Here is a 25,690-nt window from a genome sequence, read left to right as displayed (position 1 = left end):
AAAATTAAAGGTGCCTGGAAATCCCCTAGATTACTGGGGATGAGGCCTGACTTCATAGTGACATTCCTATCAGAAAGGCCACTACATTGTCACTTCAAGGGAGACATTCAGGGCTCTCTGAAGAGGGGTTCTTGGCAATACATGCACTTACAGTTGAAATCTCTGTTGACAATGCTTTACTGGGACTCTGTTACTAAACACACACACACACACACACACACACACACACACACACAGAGAGAGAGAGAGAGAGAGAGAGAGAGAGAGAGAGAGAGGGAGGGAGAGAGACTTGGTTAACAAGTTCTGAGTGGTAATTGGGAGTTAAATGCTTTTCTTTTTTCATCATAGGAATTTGATGTACTTTGCAATCAATTACACTTAATTAAATTCCATTCCCATTACTTGTGTCTTAGGTTTGGAGTGGCAAAAGGTTTGATCCCTGTTTCATTGGTGGAAAAGCTGAGAAATCCTTTTGCTGCAGGCCACACAGAAGGTGGCTGTGGCTGGGATCACATCCAGCTTTTATCTTTATTGCCAGTTGCCTGGTGATTCTGTCTCACTGTCAGGAAACCTAGGACCCAGGAGGCTTGTAGACATTGCTTCACCATCTTCTCATTTGCATAGCTTCATCTGAGTGAGAGGCCAAGAAGGAGCCTCTTTATAATGGAACTTGGTATTCATTTTTGGAAGGTAGCCTTGGTGTGTTCTTTGACTAGGTTTTTAAGGGAGCAAGAACAGTGGTGGTACAGTTAAAAAGGGCTGTTTGAAAATGGAAAGTCACTGGGGGCTGGGGAGATGGCTCAGCTATTAAGAGCACTGACTGCTTTTGCAGGGGACTTCAGTTCAATTTCCAGAAACCCCATGGTGGCTCATAACCATTTGTAGTGGGATTTGATACTCTCTTCTGGTGTGTCTGAAGAGAACAACAGTGTACTCATATACATGGAAGGAAGGAAGGAAGGAAGGAAGGAAGGAAGGAAGGAAGGAAGAAAGAAAGAAAGAAAGAAAGAAAGAAAGAAAGAAAGAAAGAAAGACAGGGAAGGAAGGAAGGAGGGAAGAAAGAAAGAAAGAAAGAAAGAAAGAAAGAAAGAAAGACAGACAGACAGGGAAGGAAGGAAGAAAGAAAGAAAGAAAGAAAGAAAGAAAGAAAGAAAGAAAGAAAGACAGACAGGGAAGGAAGGAGGGAAGAAAGAAAGAAAGAAAGAAAGACAGACAGACAGGGAAGGAAGGAAGGAAGGAAGGAAGGAAGAAAGAAAGAAAGAAAGAAAGAAAGAAAGAAAGAAAGAAAGACAGACAGACAGGGAAGGAAGGAAGGAAGGAAGGAAGGAAGGAAGAAAGAAAGAAAGAAAGAAAGAAAGAAAGAAAGAAAGACAGGGAAGGAAGAAAGAAAGAAAGAAAGAAAGAAAGAAAGACAGACAGACAGGGAAGGAAGGAAGAAAGAAAGAAAGAAAGAAAGAAAGAAAGAAAGAAAGAAAGAAAGAAAGAAAGAAAGACAGGCAGACAGGGAAGGAAGGAAGGAGGGAAGAAAGAAAGAAAGAAAGAAAGAAAGAAAGAAAGAAAGACAGACAGGGAAGGAAGGAAGGAAGGAAGGAAGGAAGGAAGAAAAGAAAGAAAGAAAGAAAGAAAGAAAGAAAGAAAGAAAGAAAGAAAGGAAGAAAGAAAGAACAGGGAAGGAAGGAAGAAGGGAGGGAGGGAGGGAGGGAGGGAGAGAGAGAGAGAGAGAGAGAGAGAGAGAGAGAGAGAGAGAGAGAGAGAGAGAGAATGGAAAGCCATGGACATTATTCATGTACTCAGTAAACTATAGCTGTTAGAAGAGCATTGCTGTCCAGACTAATATTTTTAAGATTATGCATGATATTTCACCCATGTTGGTTACTTCTAAAAAAATCAGTACCCAGAGACAACATGAGTAGAAAGTCTTCTGTGTCTTTAAATTGTTTGCTGGAGGGTCTGGGAAGATGTCTCAATGATTGTGTTTGCCATGCAAACAGGAGGACCTGAGTTTGAGTGTATAGCTGGTTATAGTGCCATAGTGCTGTAGGCTCACTATTGGAGGATAATCAGAGACAGATGAGTCCTGGTGAGTCATTGGCAATCATTCCTGCCAAAAGAGTGACCTTTGTATTCAGTAAGAGACTCTGATTAAAACAAATGTAGTGGAGAGTAACTAAGACATTTTCATGTCAATATCTGACATGCACATATGTCCTCCTTCCCTGATGTTACCTGTTAGCAATTATGCTTAAATCCTATTATCTATGAAAATTTTACATGGTAGTCCACACTTATGTTTTCATAAACATAAGTTTTGTGGCTACATGAAATGTGCATTATCTGAAAACTCATGTTGTTAAAACAAAACAAAAAAATCTGTCCCATTCCATCTTTTATGTAATTGATTATTGTGTAAGCACATACAAGAAAAACAATGTAAATATAGAGGTCAAAGGACAACTGGCTGAAGTCAATTCTATCCTTCCATTGTGTGAGGCCTAGAGTTCAAAATGATGTCACAGGTCTCAGAGTTTTTGTGTTTTTGTTTTTTGATTTGTTTTATATTGTTTTGTTCATAAAAGATATGATGAAGGCAGGAGCGCATGCCTCACCAATGGTGAATCTGCACTCCACAATGAATAGTAACATTTTCAGCTATCAGGGTTTCATTCCTCCTTGCCCTCTTATCTGTCATAAATGTGGGTGGAAAGCAGAATAATGAGGTGATATTGGTAATGCAGAACTACAAACTCAGAACCACTGAAACCACTGGGGGTAGTCATCATATCACCACATCAACCATACTCCTAAAAGTGACAATGCGAAAACTCTTCAGCTGGGCATAGGGCCACATGCTTTCAGTGTCAGAGACTTAGTCTGTTCCAGGGAATGGAGGCCAGTGAGGGCAACATAGGAAGACCCCATCTCAAAAACCATGATCAAAATGACACACGCACGCACACACACACACACACACACACACACACACACACACACACACACACACTAAAATCCTATAAGTGTTAGAACATGCTGCTTAGAATGGTTAAGGCTCTGGATTCTCCAGCACCCTCTCTCCCTAACAGAAAAAGGAAACCTCAGGTGAATTCCTTGGGCTTTGATTCATTTATTAATTCATTCATTCATTATGCATCTATTTATGAGCAGGTAGCATGAGCTATCCATTTAGATATTCATAAGTCATTTGTATTGTAAAATTTTGATATCTAAGACAGTTATATGTAATGACCTAAACTTGTAATGGAATTTTGATGGAATCCACTTCCTCAAATGTATCTGTTACACCACACTTGTTCCTGAAAGTGTGCTCTGACCAAAATCTGGTCAGTTGGAGAAAAATTTCTCTGGTTGGTTCTCAGTTTGTAGAGTGTGAAGAAGGGCTGCTTTGCTTTTCATTTTTTAAAACATTGACTTCATGTTACAGGTCCTTCTATAGTATATGCACCTTACATCTGTGTATAGACAGATCTGCCATAATCACTAATAGACTCTGTGTATTTGCAGGAAAATAGGAGTGTCGAGTCCCTTTCTGGTCCGCTAGTCTTTGAGAATTATGCTAGTAAGATTTATGCTGTGGCTCTTTCCCAGCTTAGGATGGGTGTGGTTGTCTGACAATGTTTCTGCAGTGCTCAGAACCACAGCAGCATATGCACACACACACACACACACACACACACACACATTCCCTCTTTAGTTTGGTTTAACCTCTTAAGAATTGTAGAAATGGTAAACTAGTGTATGTTCACTATGAAAATTCAAGCTGGGTAAATGAAGGCTTCTTTACAGATATTTCATAATTTGTACAAATAAGGTCATGCATCATCATCATCATCATTTGCTTTTTGAGACCAGTTCTTACTCATTAGACCAGGGTGAGCTGTAACTCAATATTAGCTTGGGCTGTCTGTGAGCTAATAGCAATGCTGCTGCCTCGTTCTCTTTAGCACTGACTTATAGGTGTAAAACATCATGCTCAGCTTACATTTTCTTTTATATTTAATACTGTGGTTTGGTTTAGCTCTTTTGATTACTATGCAATATTTAATTATAGGCAGACACTAATTTGTTTAGCAGTTTCCATAGTGATAGTGTCTGATTTTTATTCTGGTTATATGTCAACTATCTGGATGCATCCTTTAGATACATACACTATTTCTGTGGGACAGATTCTTTAAAAGGCAGTATGGGAACGAATAGAGAATACAAATTCCTGATAGCTTTAATGTGGAATTGTTTAATGTGTATAAGTGCTCCTTTAAATAAGATGTGAATAAATTTCTGTCATGTATACTGATGCACACCTAAAATCCCAGCACTCAGAATGCTGAGGCAAGAGACTGAGTTCAAGGTTAGGCTGAGTTACATAACAAGCTCAAGGGACCAACCTGGACTCTAAATGTAGACCCGGTATGGTGGTTAAACTCAACTGTCCAGTTAATGAGATTTGGAATCGGCAGGGGCACAGGCCTCTGTGCATGCCTGTAGAGAATGATTCTGATTAGGTGAACTAAAGGGGGACGACTCCCTGTTGGTGGCTCTGGACTTCTCTGGACTGGGACTCTGGAGAGCGAGCTAAACACACACATTTTCTCTGTCTTCTGATTGCAGGTGCGGTGTTATCAGATAGTGTAAATTGCCACCTTGTAGTCTGTAATGTTTGGCTGGAGATAAACCTCTTATCCCTTAAATTGCTTTTATTAGGGTAGCTTATGGCAGCTGCCAAAAAGAAACTGAGATACCCACTCTTAAAAAGAAGAGCAATGGGAACCTGTACAATATCCCTGCACTCAAAAATATTGAGAGGCTTGGGTGAGGGAGATCAATTAGTAGATAAAGTACTTGTCTCACAAGTATGAAGATCCAATGTGGGAATCCCTGGAACCTATCCCTGGCATCCACATAAATCACCAATTGTGTATATTAAATATGTGCAAGTGTTTGCATATCAAGCTGTCCTCCAGAAGTTTTATTCTTGTGAGTATACACGTTACATGGTTGTGTTCATATTGGTGTGTGCACATGTATGTGTGAAGGTGTGCACGTGTGCAGGGCCAGAAGACACGGGCTGTTCATCTTCCCACATTCATTTTTTGTGACAGGGTCTCTCTTTGACCCAGAAGCTCCAACTTTCTCATTGTCTCCCGCTGGTCCCATTGCAGCAGTTACAGGCGCTGCACAGGGTTTTTTCTATGGGTCCTGGGGTCCCAGGTCCAGGTTCTTGTGCTTGTGCAAAAGGTACTTAACCAACAGAGCTACCTCCCCGCGCCAATAAAGTTATTTTCAGAAAGGAAGAAGTGCCTCCTAAATTTGAGAAGGCTTAATTATTTTTCTTTTAACAGAAACTAATGATGGAATTAGGTTTTAGTTCACAGAAAAGAAAATCTGTTAGCTCCTTGCAGTGAGCTTATTTTATAGTATAACTAAGGTTTTCTACTTTTGATGCAGAATTAAATCACCCAGGGGTGTTAAAATGAAAGCCAACAAACAGCAGCCCTGAGGCCTAGGGTCTGATCACATGGATTTGCCAGAATTGGTCTGGGATGGGTCAGGATACTGACAATCTTTAAAAATATTACCAGGAAAATGAGATACTTCATCAGGGATTAAAATATATTGCTAAAAGTTCTCATGAGTGTTCTGATGTTGGTTTTGTTTTTTGTTTTTGTTTTTTAATTTATTTATTCAGCCAGTTATCTTTAGGCTTGCACACTGCTGGAAAGTAAGGAGGCAGCCAATTTCTGTCATTTGTCAAACAACATTGACCTTCACCCTTTGTGATGTGTGGTGTTTTATTCTTGATGCTATAGTGACTCGTTGGCTACTCTACTGATTGCTGGCATTTTCTGTCAATGTATCACAAGCTGTCTTATCTACTATTTGCTTCATTAATAATCATCTAGTCTGTTCTCTATGACCCATGAGATTTGTGTAGTAGAAGCTAGGAAGGCTTTCCAAGCTTAGTCAAAGATGATAGGAATATTTTTACTTTTGGTAGACAATTATGTGTGCATTCAAATTTTTTTATTAGATATTTTCTTTATTTACATTTCAAATGCTATCCAGAAAGTTCCCTAAATCCTTCCCCGACCTGCTCCCCTACCTACCCACTCCCATTTCTTGGCCCTGGCATTCCCCTGTTCTGGGGCATATAAAGTTTGCAAGACCAAGGGGCCTCTCTTCACAATGCTGGCTGACTAGCCCATCTTCTGCTACATATGCAGCTAGAGACATGAGTTATGGGGGTACTGGTTAGTTCATATTGTTGTTCCACCTATAGAGTTGCAGACCCCTTTAGCTCCTTGGGTACTTTCTCTAGCTCCTCCATTGTGGGCCCTGTGTTCCATCCAACAGGTGACTGTGAGCATCCACTTCTGTATTTGCCAGGCCCTGGCATAGCCTCACAAGACAGCTATATCAGGGTCTTTTCAGCAAAATCTTGCTGGCATATGCAATAGTGTCTGGGTTTGGTGGCTGATTATGGAATGGATCCCCAGGTGGGGTAATCTCTGGATGGTCCATCCTTTCGTCTTAGCTCCAAACTTTGTCTCTGTAACTTCTTCCATGGGTATTTTGTCCCCTATTCTAAGGAGGAATGAATTATCCACACTTTGGTCTTCCTTCTTGATTTTCCTGTGTTTTGCAGATTTTATCTTGGGTATTCTCAGTTTCTGGGCTAATGTCCACTTATCAGTGAGTGCATATCTAATGATTTCTTTGGTGATTGGGTTACCTCACTCAGGATGATATCCTCCAGATATGTCCATTTGCCCAAGAATTTCATAAATTCATTATTTTTAATAGCTGAGTAGTACTCCATTGTATAAATTTATCACATTTTCTGTATCCATTCTTCTTTTGAGGGGCATCTGGGTTCTTTCCAGCTTCTGGCTATTATAAATAAGGCTGCTATGAACAGAGTGGAGTATGTGTCCTTATTACCAGTTGGAACATTTTCTGGGTATATGCCCAGGAGAGGTATTGGTGGATCTTCTGGTAGTACTATGACCAATTTTCTGAGGAACCGCAAGAGTGACTTCTAGAGTGGTTGTGCCAGGTTGCAACCCACCAGCAATGGAGGAGTGTACCTCTTTCTCCACATGCTAGCCAGCATCTGCTGTCACCTGAGTGTTTGATCTTAGCCATTCTGACTGGTGTGAAGTGGAATCTCAAGGTTGTTTTGATTTGCATTTCCCTGATGATTAAGGATGTTAAACATTTTTTTCAGGTGCGTCTCAGCCATTCGGTATTCCTCAGTTGAGATTTCTTTCTTTATATAAAGTTTTTGTTTTGTTTTTTGTTTTTTTTTTAAGATTTATTTATTTATTACTTGTAAGTACACTGAGCTGTCTTCAGAGACTGCACTAGAGGGCATCGGATCTTGTTACAGATGGTTGTAAGCCACCATGTGGTTGCTGGGATTTGAACTCAGGACCTTCAAAAGAGCAGTCAGTTCTCTTAACCAATGTGAGCCATCTCTCCAGCTTGAGGATTCTTTGTTTAGCTCTGTACCCCATTTTTAATGGGGTTATTTGAATTCCTGGAGTCCAGCTTCTTGAGCTCTTTGTATATATTGGATATTAGTCCCCTATCAGATTTAGGGTTGGTAAAAAAAAACCCTTCCCAATCTATTGGTGGCGTTTTTGTCTTATCGATAGTGTCTTTTGCCTTACAGAAGCTTTGCAATTTTATGAGGTCCCATTTGTCAATTCTTGATCTTACAGCACATGCCATTGCTGTTCTGTTTAGGAATTTTTTCCCCTGTGCCCATATCTTTGAGGCTTTTCCCCACTTTCTCCTCTATAAATTTCAGCGTCCCTAGTTTTATGGTTCTTTGATCCACTTAGACTTGAGCTTTGTACAAGGAGATAAGAATGGATCAATTCCCATTCTTCTACATGATACCTGCCAGTTGTGCCAGCACCATTTGTTGAAAATGCTGTCTTTTTTCCACTGGATGGTATTAGCTCCCTTGTCAAAGATTAAGTGACCATAGGTGTGTGGGTTCATTTCTGGGTCTTCAATTCTATTCCATTGATCTACCTGTTTGTCACTGTACAAGTACCATGCAGGTTTTTTTGTTTGTTTGGTTTTTGTTTGTTTGTTTTCACAATTGCTCTGTAGTACAGCTTGAGGTCAGGCATGGTGATTCCATCAGAAGTTCTTTTATTGTTGAGAATAGTTTTTGCTACCTAGGTATTTTATCATTCCAGATGAATTTGTAAATTGCCCTTTCTAACTCAGTGAAGAATTGAGTTGAAATTTTGATGGGGATTCCATTGAATCTGTAGATTGCTTTCGGCAGGATAGGCATTTTTACTATATTAATCCAGCCAATCCATGACCATGGGAGATCTTTCCATCGTCTGAGATCTTCTTTGATTTCTTTCTTCAGAGACTTGAGGTTCTTGTCATACAGATCTTTCACTTCCTTAGTTAGAGTCTCACAAAGGCATTTTATATTATTTGTGACTAATGTGAAGGGTGTTGTTTCCCTAAATTCTTTCTTAGCCCTTTTAACCTTTGTGTAGAGAAAGGCCACTGATTTGTTTGAGTTAATTTTATATCCAGCTACTGCACTGAAGCTGTTTATCAGGTTTAGGAGTTCTCTGGTGGAATTTTTAGGGTAGCTTATATATATACTACCCTATCATCTGAAAATCATGATATTTTGACTTCTTCCTTTCAAATTTGTATCCCCTTCATCTCATTTGTTGTTGAATTGCTCTGGCTTGGATTTCAAGTACTATATTGAATAGGTAGGGAGAAAGTGGGCAGCCTTGTCTAGTCTCTGATTTTAGTGTGATTGCTTTGAGTTTCTGTCCATTTAGTTTGATGTTGGCTACTGGTTTGCTTTATATTGCTTTAATTATGTTTAGGTATGGGCCTTGAATTCCTGATCTTTCCAAGACTTTTATCATGAATGGGTGTTGGATTTTGTCAAATGCTTTCTCAGCATCTAATGAGATGATCATGTGGTTTTTGTCTTTGAGGTTTTTTTTTTATATTGTAGATAACATTGATGGAATTCCATATATTAAACCATCCCTGCATCTTTGGGATGAAGCCTATTTGGTCATGGTGGATGATCATTTTCATGTGTTCTTGATTCGGTTTGCGAGGATTTTATTGAGTATTTTTGCATCGATATTCATATGGGAAATTGGTCTGAAGTTCTCTTTCTTTGTTGGATCTTTTGTGGTTTAGGTATCAGAGTGATTGTGGTTTCATAGAATGAATTAGGTAAAGTACCTTCTGTTTCTATTTTGTGGAATAGTTTGAGGAGAGTTGTAATTAGGTCTTCTTTGAACGTTTTATAGAACTCTGCACTAAACCCATCTGGTCCTGGGCTTCTTTTGGTTGGGAGACTATTGATGACTGCTTCTATTTCTTTAGGGGAAATGGGACTGTTTGGATCGTTAATCTGATCCTGATTTAACTTTTGTACCTGGTATCTGTCTAGGAAGTTGTCTATTTCAACCAGGTTTTCCTGTTTTGTTGACTATAGCCTTTTGTAGTAGGATCGGATGATGTTTTGGATTTCCGTAGGTTCTGTTGTTATGTCTCCTTTTTTATTTCTGATTTTATTAATTAGAATACTGTCTCTGTGCCCTCTAGTTAGTCTAGCTAAGGGTTTATGTATCTTGTTGATTTTCTCAAAGAACCAGCTCCTGAATGGGTTGATTCTTTGTATAGTTCTTTTTGTTTACACTTGATTGATTTCAGGCCTGAGTTTGATTATTTCCTGCCATCTACTCCTCTTGGGTGAATTTGCTTCCTTTAGTTCTAGAGCTTCTAGGTGTTCTGTCAGGCTGCTAGTGTATGCTCTCTCTAGTTTCTTTTTGGAGGCTCTCAGGGCTATGAGTTTTCCTCTTAGGACTACTTTCATTGTCTCCCATAAATTTTGGTATGTTGTGGTTTCATTTTCATTAAATTCTAAAAACTCTTTAATTTCTTTTTTCCCATTTTTATTAGGTATTTAGCTCATTTACATTTCCAATGCTATACCAAAAGTCCCCCATACCCACCCCCCCCACTCCCCTACCCACCCACTCCCCCTTTTTGGCCCTGGCGTTCCCCTGTACTGGGGCATATAAATTTTGCAAGTCCAATGGGCCTCTCTTTAAAGTGATGGCCTATTAAGCCATCTTTTGATACATATGCAGCTAGAGACAAGAGCTCTGGGGTACTGGTTAGTTCATATTGTTATTCCAACTATAGGGTTGCAGTTCCCTTTAGTTCCTTGGGTGTTTTCTCTAGCTCCTCCATTGGGGACCCTGTGATCCATTCAATAGCTGACTGTGAGCATCCACTTCTGTGTTTGCTAGGCCCCAGCATAGTCTCACAAGAGACAGCTATATCTGGGTCCTTTCAGCAAAATCTTGCTAGTGTATGCAATGGTGTCAGCGTTTGGAAGCTGATCGTGGGATGGATCTCTGGATATGGCAATCACTAGATGGTCCATCCTTTCATCACACTTCCAAATTTTGTCTCTGTAACTCCTTCCATGGGTGTTTTGTTTCCTATCCTAAGAGGGGCAAAGTGTCCACACTTTGTTCTTCGTGCTCTTGAGTTTAATGTGTTTAGCAAATTGTATCTTATATCTTGGGTATCCTAAGTTTCTGGGCTAATATCCACTTATCAGTGAGTACATATTGTGAGAGTTCCTTTGTGATTGGGTTACCTCACTCAGGATGATGCCCTCCAGGTCCATCCATTTGGCTAGGAATTTCATAAATTCATTCTTTTTAATAGCTGAGTACTACTCCATTGTGTAGATGTACCACATTTTCTGTATCCATTCCTCTGTTGAGGGGCATCTGGGTTCTTTCCAGCTTCTGGCTATTATAAATAAGGCTGCTATGAACATAGTGGAGCATGTGTCCTTCTTACCGGTTGGGACATCTTCTGGATATATGCCCAGGAGAGGTGTTGCTGGATTCTCCGGTAGTACTATGTCCAATTTTCTGAGGAACCACCAGACTGATTTCCAGAGTGGTTGTACAAGCTTGCAATCCCACCAACAATGGAGGAGTGTTCCTCTTTCTCCACATCCTCGCCAGCATCTGCTGTAACCTGAGTGTTTGATCTTAGCCATTCTGACTGGTGTGAGGTGGAAACTCAGGGTTGTTTTGATTTGCATTTCCCTGATGATTAAGGATGTTGGACATTTTTTCAGGTGCTTCTCTATAAGTTTCAGTGTCTCTGGTTTTATGTGGAGTTCCTTAATCCACTTAGATTTGACCTTAGTACAAGGAAATAGTAATGGATCAATTCGCAATCTTCTACATGATAATAGCCAGTTGTGCCAGCACCATTTGTTGAAAATGCTGTCTTTTTTCCACTGGATGGTTTTAGCTCCCTTGTCAAAGACCAAGTGACCATAGGTGTGTGGGTTCATCTCTGGGTCTTCAATTCTGTTCCATTGGTCTACTTGTCTTTTGCTATACCAGTACCATGCAGTTTTTATCACAATTGCTCTGTAGTATAGCTTTAGGTCAGGCATGGTGATTCCACCAGAGGTTCTTTTATCCTTGAGAAGAGTTTTTGCTATCCTAGGTTTTTTGTTATTCCAGATGAATCTGCCGATTTCCCTTTCTAATTCATTGAAGAATTGAGTTGGAATTTTGATGGGGATTGTATTGAATCTATAGATTGCTTTTGGCAAGATAGCCATTTTTACTATATTGATCCTGCCGACCCATGAGCATGGGGGATCTTTCCAACTTCTGAGATATTCTTTAATTTCTTTCTTCAGAGACATGAAGTTCTTGTCATACAGATCTTTGACTTCCTTAGTTAGAGTCACGCCTAGGTATATTATATTTTTTGTGGCTATTGAGAAGGGTGTTGTTTCTTTAATTTCTTTCTCAGCCTATTTGTCCTTTGTGTAGAGAAAGGCCATTGACTTGTTTGAGTTAATTTTATATCCAGCTACTTCACTGAAGCTGTTTATCAGGCTTAGGAGTTCTTTGGTGGGATTTTTAGGGTCACGTATATATACTATCATATCATCTGCAAAAAGTGATATTTTGACTTCTTCCTTTCCAATTTGTATCTTCTTGTTCTCCTTTTGTTGTCTAATTGCTCTGGCTAGGACTTTAAGTACAATGTTGAATAGGTAGGGAGAGAGTTGACAGCCTTGTCTAGTCTTTGATTTAAGTGGGATTGCTTCAAGCTTCTCACCATTTACTTTGATGCTGGCTACTGGTTTGCTGTAGATTGCTTTTATCATGTTTAGGTATGGGTCTTGAATTCCTGATCTTTCCAAGACTTTTATCATGAATGGGTGTTGGATTTTGTCAAATGCTTTCTCAACATCTAACGAGATGATCATGTGGTTTTGGTCTTTGAGTTTGTTTATATACTGGATTACATTGATGGATTTTCGTATATTGAACCATCCCTGCATCCCTGGGATGAAACCTACTTGGTCAGGATGGATGGATGATTGTTTTGATGTGTTCTTGGATTCGGTTAGCAAGAACTTTATTGAGGATTTTTGCATCGATATTCATAGGGGATATTGGTCTGAAGTTCTCTATCTTTGTGGGGTCTTTTTGTGGTTTAGGTATCAGAGTAATAGTGGCTTCATAGAATGAGTTGGGTAGAGTACTTTCTGTGTCTATTTTGTGGAATAGTTTGTGAAGAACTGGAATTAGGTCTTCTTTGAAGGTCTGATAGAACTCTGCACTAAACCCATCTGGTACTGGGCTTTTTTTGGTTGGAAGACTATTAACGCCTGCTTCTATTTCTTAGGTCTGTTTAGATCATTATCCTGATCTTGATTCAACTTTGGTACCTGGTATCTGTCTAGAAACTTGTCCATTTCATCCAGGTTCTCCAGTTTTGTTGAGTATAGCCTTTTGTAGAAGGATCTGATGGTGTTTTGGATTTCTTCAGGATCTGTTGTTATGTCTCCCTTTTCATTTCTGATTTTGTTAATTAGAATGCTTTCCCTGTGCCCTCTAGTGAGTCTGGCTAAGGGTTTGTCTATCTTGTTGATTTTCTCAAAGAACCAGCTCCCCGATTGGTTGATTCTCTGAATAGTTCTTCTTGTTTTCACTTGGTTGATTTCGCCCCTGAGTTTATTTCCTGCCTTCTACTCCTCTTGGGTGAATTTGCTTCCTTTTGATCTAGAGCTTTTAGGTGTGTTGTCAAGCTGCTAATATGTGCTCTCTCTAGTTTCTTTTTGGAGGCACTCAGAGCTATGAGTTTTCCTCTTAGAAATGCTTTCACTGTGTCCCATAAGTTTGGGTATGAAGTGGCTTCATTTTCATTGAACTCTAAGAAGTCCTTAATTTCTTTCTTTATTCCTTCCTTGACCAAGGTATCATTGAGAAGGGTGTTATTCAGTTTCCACGTGAATGTTGTCTTTCTATTATTTATTTTGTTATTGAAGATCAGCCTTAGTCCATGGTGATCTGATAGGATGCATGGGACAATTTCAATATTTTTGTATCTGTTGAGGCCTGTTTTGTGACCTATTATGTGGTCAATTTTGGAGAAGGTACCATGAGGTGCTGAGAAAAAGGTATATCCTTTTGTTTTAGGATAAAATTTTCTGTAGATATCTGTCAGATCCATTTGTTTCATAACTTCTGTTAGTTTCACTGTGTCCCTGTTTAGTTTCTGTTTCCATGATCTGTCCATTTGTGAAAGTGGTGTGTTGAAGTCTCCCATTATTATTGTGTGAGGTGCAATGTGTGCTTTGAGATTTATTAGTTTCTTTAATGAATGTGGCTGCCCTTGTATTTGGAGCATAAATATTCAGAATTGATAGTTCCTCTTGGAGGATTTTACCTTTGATGAGAATGAAGTGCCCCTCCTTGTCTTTTTTGATGACTTTGGGTTGGAAGTCATTCTTATCAGATATTAGAATGGCTACTCCGGCTTGTTTCTTCATACCATTTGCTTGGAAAATTGTTTTCCAGCCTTTCATTCTGAGGTAGTGTCTATCTTTTTCTCTGATATGAGTTTCCTGTAAGCAGCAAAATGTTGGGTCTTGTTTGTGCAGCCAGTTTGTTAGTCTATTTCTTTTTATTGGGGAGTTGAGACCATTGATATTAAGAGATATTAAGGAAAAGTAATTGTTGCTTCCTGTTATTTTTGTTGTTAAAGTTGGCATTCTGTTCTTATGGCTGTCTTCTTTTAGATTTGTTGAAGGATTACCTTCTTGTTTTTACTAGGGCGAGGTTCCCGTCCTTGTAATGGTTTTTTTCTGTTATTATCTTTTGAAGGGCTGGATTAGTGGAAAGGTAATGTGTGAATTTGCTTTTGTTGTTGAATACTTTGGTTTCTCCATCTAAGGTAATTGAGAATTTGGCTGGGTATAGTAGCCTTGGCTGGAATTTGTGTTCTCTTAGTGTCTGTATAACATCTGTCCAGGCTCTTCTGGCTTTCATAGTCTCTGGTGAAAAATCTGGTGTGATTCTGATAGGCTTGCCTTTATAAGTTACTTGACCTTTTTCCCTTACTGCTTTTAGTATTCTATCTTTATTTAGTGCATTTGTTGTTCTGATTATTATGTGTCGGGAGGAATTTCTTTTCTGGTCCAGTCTATTTGGAGTTCTGTAGGCTTCTTGTATGTTCATGGGCATCTCTTTCTTTAGATTTGGGAAGTTTTCTTCTATAATTTTGTTGAAGATATTTGCTGGTCCTTTGAGTTGAAAATCTTCATTCTCATCCACTCCTATTATCCGTAGGTTTGGTCTTCTCATTGTGTCCTGGATTTCCTGGATGTTTTGATTTAGGATCTTTTTGCATTTTCCATTTTCTTTGATTGTTGTGCCGATGTTCTCTATGCAATCTTCTGCACCTGAGATTCTCTCTTCCATCTCTTGTATTCCATTGCTGATGCTCGCATCTATGGTTCCAGATTTCTTTCCTAGGGTTTCTATCTCCAGCGTTGCCTCACTTTGGGTTTTCTTTATTGTGTCTACTTCCCTTTTTAGGTCTAGTATGGTTTTGTTCATTTCCATCACCTGTTTGGATGTGTTTTCCTGTTTTTCTGTAAGGACTTCTACCTGTTTGGTTGTGTTTTCCTGTTTTTCTTTAAGGACTTGTAACTCTTTAGCAGTGTTCTCCTGTATTTCTTTAAGTGAGTTATTAAAGTCCTTCTTGATGTCTTCTACTATCATCATGAGTTATGCTTTTAAATCCAGATCTAGCTTTTCGAGTGTGTTGGGGTGCCCTGGACTGGGCGAAGTGGGAGTGCTGGTTTCTGATGATGGTGAGTGGTCTTGGTTCCTGTTAGTAAGATTTGTACATTTACCTTTTGCCATCTGGTAATCTCTGGAGTTAGTTGTTATAGTTGACTCTGTTTAGAGCTTGTTCTTCTGGTGATTCTGTTACCGTCTATCAGCAGACCTGGGAGACAGGCTCTCTCCTCTTAGTTTCAGTGCTCAGAGCACTCTGCTGGCAAGCTCTCCTCTTACAGGGAAGGTGCACAGATATCTTGCGTTTGGACCTCCTCCTGGCCGAAGAAGAAGGCGTAAAACAGGACCTTTCCCAGAAGCTGTGTTGCTTTGGCAGGTCCCAGAAGCTGTCAGCTTCTGTGGTGCACACTCTCACCTGTGCAGACTAAGTTCCTAAGTTCGGCGAAGTTCCGGAATCAAGATGGCCCCCGTTGCTCCTGAGGCAAAGGGCTTCTGAGCCAGGCGAACACCTGTCCTCTGGCCGGGAGGGTGGCCGGCCGTTGCGGCTGGAAAAGGGTGCTGCCTCAGAGGCTCTGTGGCTCCCACCTGTCCCAGAAGCTGTCCGCTTCTGTGGTGCACACTCTCACCTGTACAGACTAAGTTCCTAAGTTCGGTGGAGTCACTGAACCAAGATGGTGCCCACCGCTCCTGAGGCAGAGGGCTCCTGGGCTGGGCAGACACCTGTCCTCTGGCCTAGAGGGTGGTCGGATGTCTGTGGCCCAAAAAGGGTGCTGCCTCAGAGGCTCTTTGGCTCCCGCCTGTCCCAGAAGCTATCTGCTTCTGTGGTGCACACTCTTACCTGTGCAGACTAAGTTCCTAAGTTCGGTGGAGTCCCGAAACCAAGATCAACTTCTTTCTTTATTTCATCCTTTACCAAGGTGTCATTGAGTAGAGTATTGTTTAGTTTCCACGTGAATGTTGGCTTTCTATTATTTATGCTGTTATTGAAGATCAGCCTTAGTCCATCGTGAACTGATAGGGTGTATGGGATAATTTCAATATTTTTATATCTGTTGAGGCCTGTTTTATGGCCTATTACATGGTCAATTTTGGAGGAGGTACCATGTGGTGCTGAGAAGAAGGTATATCCTTTTGTTTTAGGATAACATGTTCTATTAAATCCATTTGTTTCATAACTTCTTTTAGTGTCCATGTGTCTCTGTATAGTTTCTGTTTCCAGGATCTGTCCATTGATGAGAGTGGGGTGTTGAAATCACTCACTATTATTGTGTGAGGTGCTATGTGTGCTTTGAGCTTTACTAAAGTTTCTTTAATGAATTTGGCTGCCCTTGCATTTGGAGCTTAGATATTCAGAATTGAGAGTTTGTCTTGGTAGATTTTACCTTTGATCATTATGAAGTGCCCCTCCTGTTTGTTTTTTTTTTTCCTTTTTCTATCTTCTTCTTCTTCTGTTTTTTTTTTTTTTTTTTGATAACTTTGTTTTGGAAGTTGATTTTATTCGATATTAGAATGCCTACTGCAGCTTGTTTCTTCAGACCATTTGCTTAGAAAATTGTTTTCTAGTCTTTCACTTTGAGGTTGTGTCTGTCTTTTTCCCTGAGGTGGGTTTCCTGCAAGCAGAAAATGTTGGGTCCTGTTTGTGTAGCCATTATATTAGTCTATGTCTTTTTATGGGGGAATTGAGTCCATTGATGTTAAGAGAAATTAAAGTAATTGTTGCTTCCTGTTATTTTTGTTGTTAAAGTTGGGATTCTGTTCTTGTGGCTGTCTTCTTTTAGGTTTGTTGAAGGATTGCTTTCTTACTTTTTCTAGGGTGTAGTTTCTGTCTTTGTGTTGGCTTTTTTTCCCTTTATTATCCTTTGAAGGGCTGGATTCGTGGAAAGATATTGTGAAAATTTGGTTTTGTCATGGAATACTTTGGTTTCTCCATCTATGGTAATTGACAGTTTTGCTAGTTATAGTAGATATGTATGGCTTGCATTTGTGTTCTTTTAGGGTCTATGTAACATCTGTTCAGGATCTTCTGGCTTTTATAGTCTCTGGTGTGAAGTCTGGTGTAATTCTAATAGGTCTGCCTTCATATGTTACTTGACGTTTTTCCCTTACTGCTGTTAGTATTGTATCTTTATTTAGTGCATTTGTTGTTCTGATTATTATGTGTAGGGAGCATTTTCTTTTCTGGTCCAGTCTATTTGGAGTTCTGCAGGCTTTTTGTATGATCATGGGTATCTCTCTCTTTAGGTTAGGGAAGTTTTTTTTTGTTTTTTGTTTTTTTCTATAAATTTGTTGAAGATTTTTACTGTCCCTTTAAGTGGAAAATCTTCATTCTCATCTATACCTATAATCCTTAGGTTTGGTCTTCTCACTGTGTCCTGGATTTCCTGGATGTTTTGAGTTAGGATCTTTTTGCATTTTGCATTTTCTTTGATTGTCGTGTCCCTGTTTTCTATGGAATCTTCTGCACCTGAGATTCTCTCTTCCATCTCTTGTATTCTGTTTATAATGCTTGCATCTATGGTTCCTGATTTCTTTCCTAGGGTTTCTATCTCCAGAGTTGTCTCCCTTTGTGATTCCTTTATTGTTCCTACTTCCACTTTTAGGTCCTGGGTGGTTTTGTTCAATTCTTTCACCTGTTTGGTAGTGTTTTTCTGTAACTCTTTAAGGGATTTTTGTTATTCCTCTTTTAGGGCTCCTAGCTGTTTACCTGTGTTCTACTGTATTTCTTTAATGAAATTATTCATTTCTTAAAGTCCTCCATCATCATATTGAGAAGTGACTTTAGATCCCTATCTTGCTTTTCTGGTGTGATGGTGTATCCAGCACTCACTATGGTGGGAGAGTGTTGTTCTGAAGATGCCAAGTAACCTTGTTTTCTGTTGCTTCTTTTCTTACTCTTGCTTCCTTCCCAAGTGCTTGCTGCCCTCAATATTTCTGTTTGGAGCCTGTCCTTCCTATAATCCAGGTTGATTCAGGATTCCTCAAAGTTCAGCTTTCTCTGTGATCTCGTCATTCTGGGCTCCTGTGAACCTGAGATTCTGGCTGTGTCTGAGTTCTTGGCAGTCAAGCTTCCTCTGAGACCCTGAGATCCTGGTGTGACCAAGCCCCTTGTATCCTAGTATCCTGGAATCCTACAGTCCTGCGGGTGTTATGGCGCCTGGAAGTGGTGTCTCCTCTGGGGACTGTGGGACTCTCTGGTGTGTTTGAAACCAAGGTAGACCAGCACTGATCAGAAGGAACCAGATCTGCTGATCAGGCAGGGCTCCTGTGTTCTTGCTCCTGCTGTCACAGGCCCATCACGATTTGTTTGGAACAGATGTTGTGTTCCACTCACCAGTGATCCTAAGATCCTGGTCGTGCTCGGGCACCTGCGGTGTGCAGGGTCCTCTGGGGACCATGAGACCATCCTCTGAGCTCGTGCCCAAGGTGGTCTGGAGCTGTATTGTTTCTATTTTTATTTTTAGATCTTGGATGGTTTTGTTCATTTCCTTCACCTGTTTGATTGTATTTTCCTGTAATTCTTTAAGAGATTTTTGTGTTTCCTCTTTAAGGCATTCTATCCGTTTACCTGTGGTCTCCTGTATTTCTTTAAGGGAATTATTTATGTCCTTAAAGTCCTCTATCATCATCATGAGAAGTGATTTTATATCCTAGTCTTGCTTTTTTTGGTGTGATGGTGTATCCAGGACTTGTTATGGTGGGAGAATTGGTTCTGATGATGCCAAGTAAACTTGGCTTCTGTTACTTATGTTCTTCAGCTTGCCTCCTACCATCTGAATATCTGTACTGCTACCTGCCCTTGCTATCTGACTGATGCCTGTCCTTCCTGTAATCCTGGTTGTGTCAGAACTCCTCAGAGTTCAGCTGTCTCTGTGATCCTGTGATTCCAGGATCCTATGATTCTGAGATTTTGGGTGTGTCAGAGTTCCTGGGAGTTAAGCTGCCTCTGGGACCCTGAGATCCTGGTGTGACCAAGCTTCTGGAATCCTGGGATCCTGGGATCCTATGATCCTGGCTGTGTTAGAGCACCTGGGATTTGAGCCTCCTCTGAGTGCTGTGGGAGTGGCTGCAGAGTTTATGCCCAAGGTACCTGGAGCAGACAGGAAGGAATCTGAGCTACTGTTCCAGCAGTGTTCCTGCCTCCCTGTATCCTGCTGGTTCCAGTTGCTCCTGGTGGTGTTGAAACAGATGTTGTGTCCCTGATCCTAAGATTCTGGGTGTGCTAGAGTGCCTGGGAGTGGAGCCTCTTCTGGATGCTGTGGGACTGGGTGCAGAGTTTGTACCCAACGTGGCTAACCTTTCTTTTCTCATTTTTATTCTCTTTGAGATTCCATACAAGGTCTTTTTATCATAGTCACTCTTCTCCCCAGCCCCTACAGAACAATTCCCTCCTGTTTACCCATGCAGTTTCATGTCCCTTTCCATTACCAACCCCTACAGATCCAGCCCCTCCTATTTACTCAACCAAGTTCATGTCCCTCTCCATATTTTAGACCCATCAAGTACAGTTTGTACTATTCACATATTCTTGATGTGTGGCCTTTCACTTGGAGCATGGCGAACCTACCATGGGCTATACTCTTAAAGAAAATGGAATTTTTCTCCCAGCATCTATCAGTTGCCACCAGCTCCTTAATCTAGGAGAAGTGTTTTGTGCCACTGTCCCCTCTCCCCTTTCATGTGACTTGAGTTCGTATAGGTCTTGTGCATATTGTCACAATTGCCATGAGTTCATATGTGCAGCTGCCCTTCCACGTACAGAAAATACTGTTTACTTGTAGCCATCCCACTGCCTCTGCACAGAATACTGTAAGAAGGCATAAAGAAAGAACACTGTCAGCAAAACACAAGACAATTTCTCAGACCCGGAGAAACATGCCCAGCCAAGCATGAAAAACTTATGGTTTTTCAACTTTAAAAAATAAGCCCAGATCTAACGTATTTGGATTTCACTGATGTGTATGGTAGGCAAGTATCTAACTCTTTTTCTACTTTATTTGTTCACACAGACTTTGGCTCATCCACTCTGCCCCCCTGTGGCCGTGTGCCAACACTATAGACACTGCAGTCACTCCCAAAGGGAGTTTTATCTGCTTTACTTGGCTATTGCTAGGTTACTTCTATATTGTACAGCTGTGATCTGTTTTAGCACTTGCTTGCCTTAAGTATTTAAACACTAAGTTTTGTGTATTTCCATTTCTGATATTTTGTTGTCGTTTTGCTATAAAATCACATCGTATAGGTCAGATTGGTCTCAAACCCATGATCCTCCTGTCTCAGCCTCCAGAGTTCAAGGATTACTGGGATTTACCACCAGGTCTGGCTTCAGATCATCTTTATAGTGAATTAGGAGTCATGTTTTAAGGAAAAAAATTGTTTAAGATTTTGGTTGACTTACATGAATTTGTGACTTACTGTTCAGTGAATTAAAAATTTAATAACATTGAGTCACCTCATTTAAGCTTGATGTGACCCTCTAATTTATTGTCATTTTTGTGTCCTACTATGTTCCCCAGCTTTCTCCTCCATATACAAGGAAACATTTCTTGTGGATTTATCCATAGATATTTTGTTGTTATTAATATCCATGTGGGGATTATTTTCCTCTTACCCATTTTGGTTTATTATGTTGGGGATATGGGTGCAGAATCATTCATTTTCAATGTTCTCCTTGTATATAGCTACTTTACTGAAATAGTCTAGTAAATATTGTAATTGTTGAGATCATTCTCTTATAGCTTTTTAGGAAGGTAGTTACATTTGCTACAGTTGTTTTCCATGTTGTGGTCAGTAACGTGTCAAATTGTTAGTAATGTGGAAATTGTCAATTTCCATAAATGTCCCACAGCTATTTTAAAGCAATACATGTAGTATCCTTGCATTGTTGTTTACCCACTGTAAGTAAAAATTTTAGTAAGCTTCTGCAATGATAGCTTGAATCCAATTTTCATTGAATACACACACATGCACACACACACACACACATACACACCACACTTTTCTTTTTCCTTTTAAAAAAACAAACACTATTTTCTCTTTTTCCTTGGGGCTCTGTCCAGTCTTCGGTTTATGAGTGCTGACTCATCAGCATAAAATAGATTTGCAAATAAACAGAAGGCCAAGCAAGGGATTTTACTGCTTTGACTCACTTGGTCATTTGCCAGTCCTTTGAATACCTTTTGCTATTTCTGATCCTGGGCAATGTCTCCAAGCTCTGCTGGGCACTGGGCCCTCTGTCATCATTAACAAGCAGACACTGAAAGGGCTTCACTTTTTTTATTTCTGAGTGGTATGTTTAAAGGGAAAATGCTGAGACTATCTAGGGCCAGTTGCATGTGCTGTGATGGCTCTATTGCTACTTTAGCAGATAGCCTTCAGCTTCTTAATTGCAGGTGGTGGGGGATGGAACAAAGAGGCCTCAGGGTGGGATCATGCCTCTGTTTTCCTCACATCTCACTGGGTGAGGGCTCTCTGACAATAGGTGCCACTGAGGACCCTGCTTGTGTGTTGCCCTCTGGTGTTTGACCCTATAGCATCCTTTCCCGAACAAAGGAAAATGCAGCAAACTCATGTCTAAGACCCCTGCTGGGTCACCACAGCCTCCCATTCTCATTTCCCTCTTTTCTTTGGAACTTTGCAGTAAGCCAGATGTTTCTGCAGGTTCACACTTACCTCTCCCAGCTGGGAACTCCTACAGCTGGGGTGATCTTTTAGAAATGTCATTGGCTCCTGCTGGCCAATCTTGAAATAAAGATTATAAAATCCATCCAGCTCTGGTAGCACATACCATTTAGCCATATAACCACCATATAGTAGATGCATGAGGACCAGGAGTTGAAGGCTATCTTTTTCTAATGAGTTGAAGTCCAGCCTGGGCTACAGGGGAAGACCATGTCTCAAAATATTAAAGATTAAACCTTTCAGCTTGGCCCCTGGACAGGAGCTTTTCTAGGCCACTTGGGTTCTTGGCTCATCATGTCCCACACTGTCACTCAGGACTAGTCCACATTGACTGTAAGAGCTCTTAACCAGGCCATGTTCCACATCATACATGGCTTCTGCATGCATAACATGTCTGCTCCTCTGCTACCAGGGAAAGTTCTTACTTTCCACTCAGATTTCATTTTAGACATTCTTCCTTTATGGAAGGATGGCCTAGGTTCATCTGTGCTGCCCGAGCCTCTGCCCTGTGATACTTTTCAGACAGAATTTCATTCATTCTAAACGTACAAAAGTTCTCTGAGATTTGTAGACATTGGGTTTGTTTCATTTTAATGTGTGGTTATTTTTACTTGCAAACTTTTATGATAACTTTTTTTTTCATTCATGTGGGGATTAGAAAGTAACATTCTTTTTCTTGCATATAGGGGGTTCCCTATATCCCAGGAAGGCCAGGATCATGTCTGGTGTTGTTTCCTGGCATTTAGTACTTGTCATTGAGCTGAACAAATAGTGAGCATGCCAATCAAATACTACAACCATCTGAGGCAGCTTGAAAATATTCATCTCAACACACCGAAAGTTTATTTCTTCTTCATACACAATGACAAGAAGCATTATACTGTACTGCAGATAGTATGTTTCCTTATTTCAAAGATTTTATTGTTTAGAAAAATATCTTTATTCCATTCTGCCATTCAAAAAGAAACGTTGAGCTGAGTGATGATGGCTCAGTGAAAGGAAAGCACTTGCTATGCATGCCAGGAGGCAGGATTGGTAGGGTTTATGTGAATGCCAAATACATTGGGAGATCTGTCTAATCTAGCATCTGGGAGGTGGAGTCAGGTGATCCCTAGAGCCAGAGTGTGTGAACTGGCATGACCAGGTATAAGACCTTGATTCAATATATGTAAGATGAAGGGGAGACTGAGGAAGATCCACCTCAGTATCTACACGCATGTGAACATCCATACACATGCACAAAAGAAATGCTATAGAAAGTATCAACTCAACTAAGCTTTTACTGTAGACCAACAACTACTTGATCACTGTAAAGGAATAAAAGCAATTCTTTTTATTTCTTTAATACATGTGAAAACCCAGTATGACTTGCTTGGCAGTTCTCATGACTAGGGTATAACATCAATCCCACTGAAACATGGGCTGAAATCGTATCTATAGTATATGCTTAGTATAAGTGGGGCTCTGTCAATCCTCACCATCAGAAATAAAAAACAATAATATTTAAATAAAAGTATATTTAGTAAAAGCAAAGAGAGGTTAAGAAGGTGCATAAAAGAATGGTATTTACTTCAGCACTGCATGTTGTAACCTGATTGTGACAGTGGACAGACACCTGGTTGAAGAAAGAAATTTGAACTGCAGGAAATAGAGGCTGGAGACGCCTGAGCAGGAGCCAAGCTGGACACAAACCAGCAAAAGAATTGCATTCATTTCAGAAATGGAAAAGTTTATGGGATACATTTCTGAAAACTCTTCAGAAGCTAGTAAACTATGTTTTACTATGTTTTCTCCAGCTTTTAAAACTCCGCAGATGCAAAAGTGTGTGATAAAATGTGAAAATACTTATTGGCAACTAATTGTTTGCATCAGGTTTAATTGTAAGGAGACAGCTGTGTGACTTCTGTGGGCCAGATATTCATGGGATCTGGACAAAGCAGAGTAGGCACTTGAGGTCCTTTACAAAGATTCTACTTAGAAGAATGGTGACAGCCAACATTTGTGGCTCTGTATGTTGGCTACTTTGGCTCCCATCTTCTGGTATTCGTTCTGAAAGATTTATAATCCTTCTGGGAGTGTGGTCAGTGACAAGAGTCTAAGGAAATCCTGAAATGTGGAAAAACTAACTTTTCTTAATATAAAACTGTTCTAAAAAAATCCCCCAAGCCTATGAATATGTTTCCAGATTTTCAGAAGAAAAAAAAAAGCTGATTTACAGAATATTTTTCAATAAGGCTCTAACTTCACACCAATAAATCTGAATCTTTTCTTTGATTCTGACAGTGGTCTGGAGGTAGATAATTCAAAAAATATATATACGATCGCACCTCATAGGTACTTCCTATGATAAATGGCTTTTAAAACTATGTATGCCGCCAATTGTAATGTGTGACCTAAAACTCAAAAGTGGAGAAGAAGATAAAAGGAGACAGTAAGGGAATTCAACAAAATACACAAAGGCTGCACAGAACGTGAACCTGAAAATTCCACTAAAGAAAAGAAAAACAGCAGTTCTTCAGAGGAATCTGGATTATGTGCAACCAAAATGTCCTAACAGTACAGTCTGGGTCCTTGCAGACGTCCTGGCAGTGAAGGAGGCTGCAGGTCCTGCCTCATGTTAATGTCCCTTCTGTAGTCACACCCGTCCAAACTGTTCCCAAAGGCCTCACTCCACCTGCAGCTCTTGGTTTGAATTTCCAAACCCTCAACAGAAGAAGCTCGTTGGGAGCCTTCACTGCCCTCCTGGGACCTCCTGATGCCTCTCCCCTTTTGCCTGTCCTTTTGTTTCCTTTACCTGATGATGGACTGGATGCCATGCATACTACTCTTGGTGGTTACAGCTTTTATTCTGCCTTTCCTTTCTAGATGGAGAGTAGAAATCAGTAATACCTGAGAGTATGGTGCCCTCAAATACCCGAGTTACTAACCCATGGAGTTACTAACCCAGTGATAAGGAGAAGAGGGTTTATTATTTTGTACTTTAAAGCCAGCTGTGGGTAAATGGTGGCTACGTTTTTCTTGACAATCAGAAGGAAGAGACATGAAGCTGTAAAACATACTTTACATGTAGGTAGTGAGTTGCTCTTGATACAAGGATGGTCTGTATTACCCCAAGGGAAGAAAGATGGCCAACAGCAGTGACGTCACCACCTGTTAGTCTTTAAGAAGCACAGGGCATTTTCTTAAAACAAATAAGAAAGCAGGAACCTAATCTTGCCCTCTTTGCCTTTTTATGTACACCATTACACAATTCCCTCTTGGTATCTTGTCTTAAAAGTGGTAAGTCATAGTAATTTCACAGCAAGGAATTGTACATTCCATGAGTGTGATATGAAAAGGAAGCTTACTGTTCGCTGTTTCTATTCTCTGTAGCCTTTACGTACCATCCATTATATAAAAGGGTTTCTTTGAATGCTAATTTTTGTTTTTGTTTTTCGAGACAGGGTTTCTCTGTGTAGCCCTGGCTGTCCTGGAACACAGTTTGTAGACCAGGCTGGCCTCTAACTCAGAAATCGGCCTACCTCTGCCTCCCAAGTGCTGGGATTAAAGGCGTGCGCCACTACCGTGAATGCTAATTTTTATATTCATATGTCAAAATATGGATAGGTAGAAAATATAAGTACTTCATGAATATGCTTTTAAATGTAAATATACAATATTTATATTCCATGTTTTCTACATCTGTTAGTCTGCTTTATGACACCTTGACACAATATAGGGACTTATTAAAGAAAAGACATGTATTCCTATCATCCAGTACCAGGTATTGGCATCTGGTAATGGATTTTTGCTGTGTCTTTTGGTCAAAGGACACCAGTGTATAGAGAGGCCATAAACATGCT

General features: G+C 40.2%; 1 protein-coding gene across 6 annotated transcripts in view; it reads left to right on the top strand.

Moving 5' to 3' along the window:
- Armc4 (armadillo repeat containing 4) overlaps positions 1-25,690 on the top strand; it is a 210,041-nt gene that overhangs the window by 41,537 nt on the left and 142,814 nt on the right. The window lies entirely within an intron of this gene.

This window comes from Mus musculus, chromosome 18 (assembly GCF_000001635.26).
Source record: "Mus musculus strain C57BL/6J chromosome 18, GRCm38.p6 C57BL/6J".
In the NCBI taxonomy this organism is placed as follows: Eukaryota; Metazoa; Chordata; class Mammalia; order Rodentia; family Muridae; genus Mus; species Mus musculus.
Note: the sequence above shows the minus strand (reverse complement) of the source record. Positions and strands in the feature narration are given on the sequence as shown.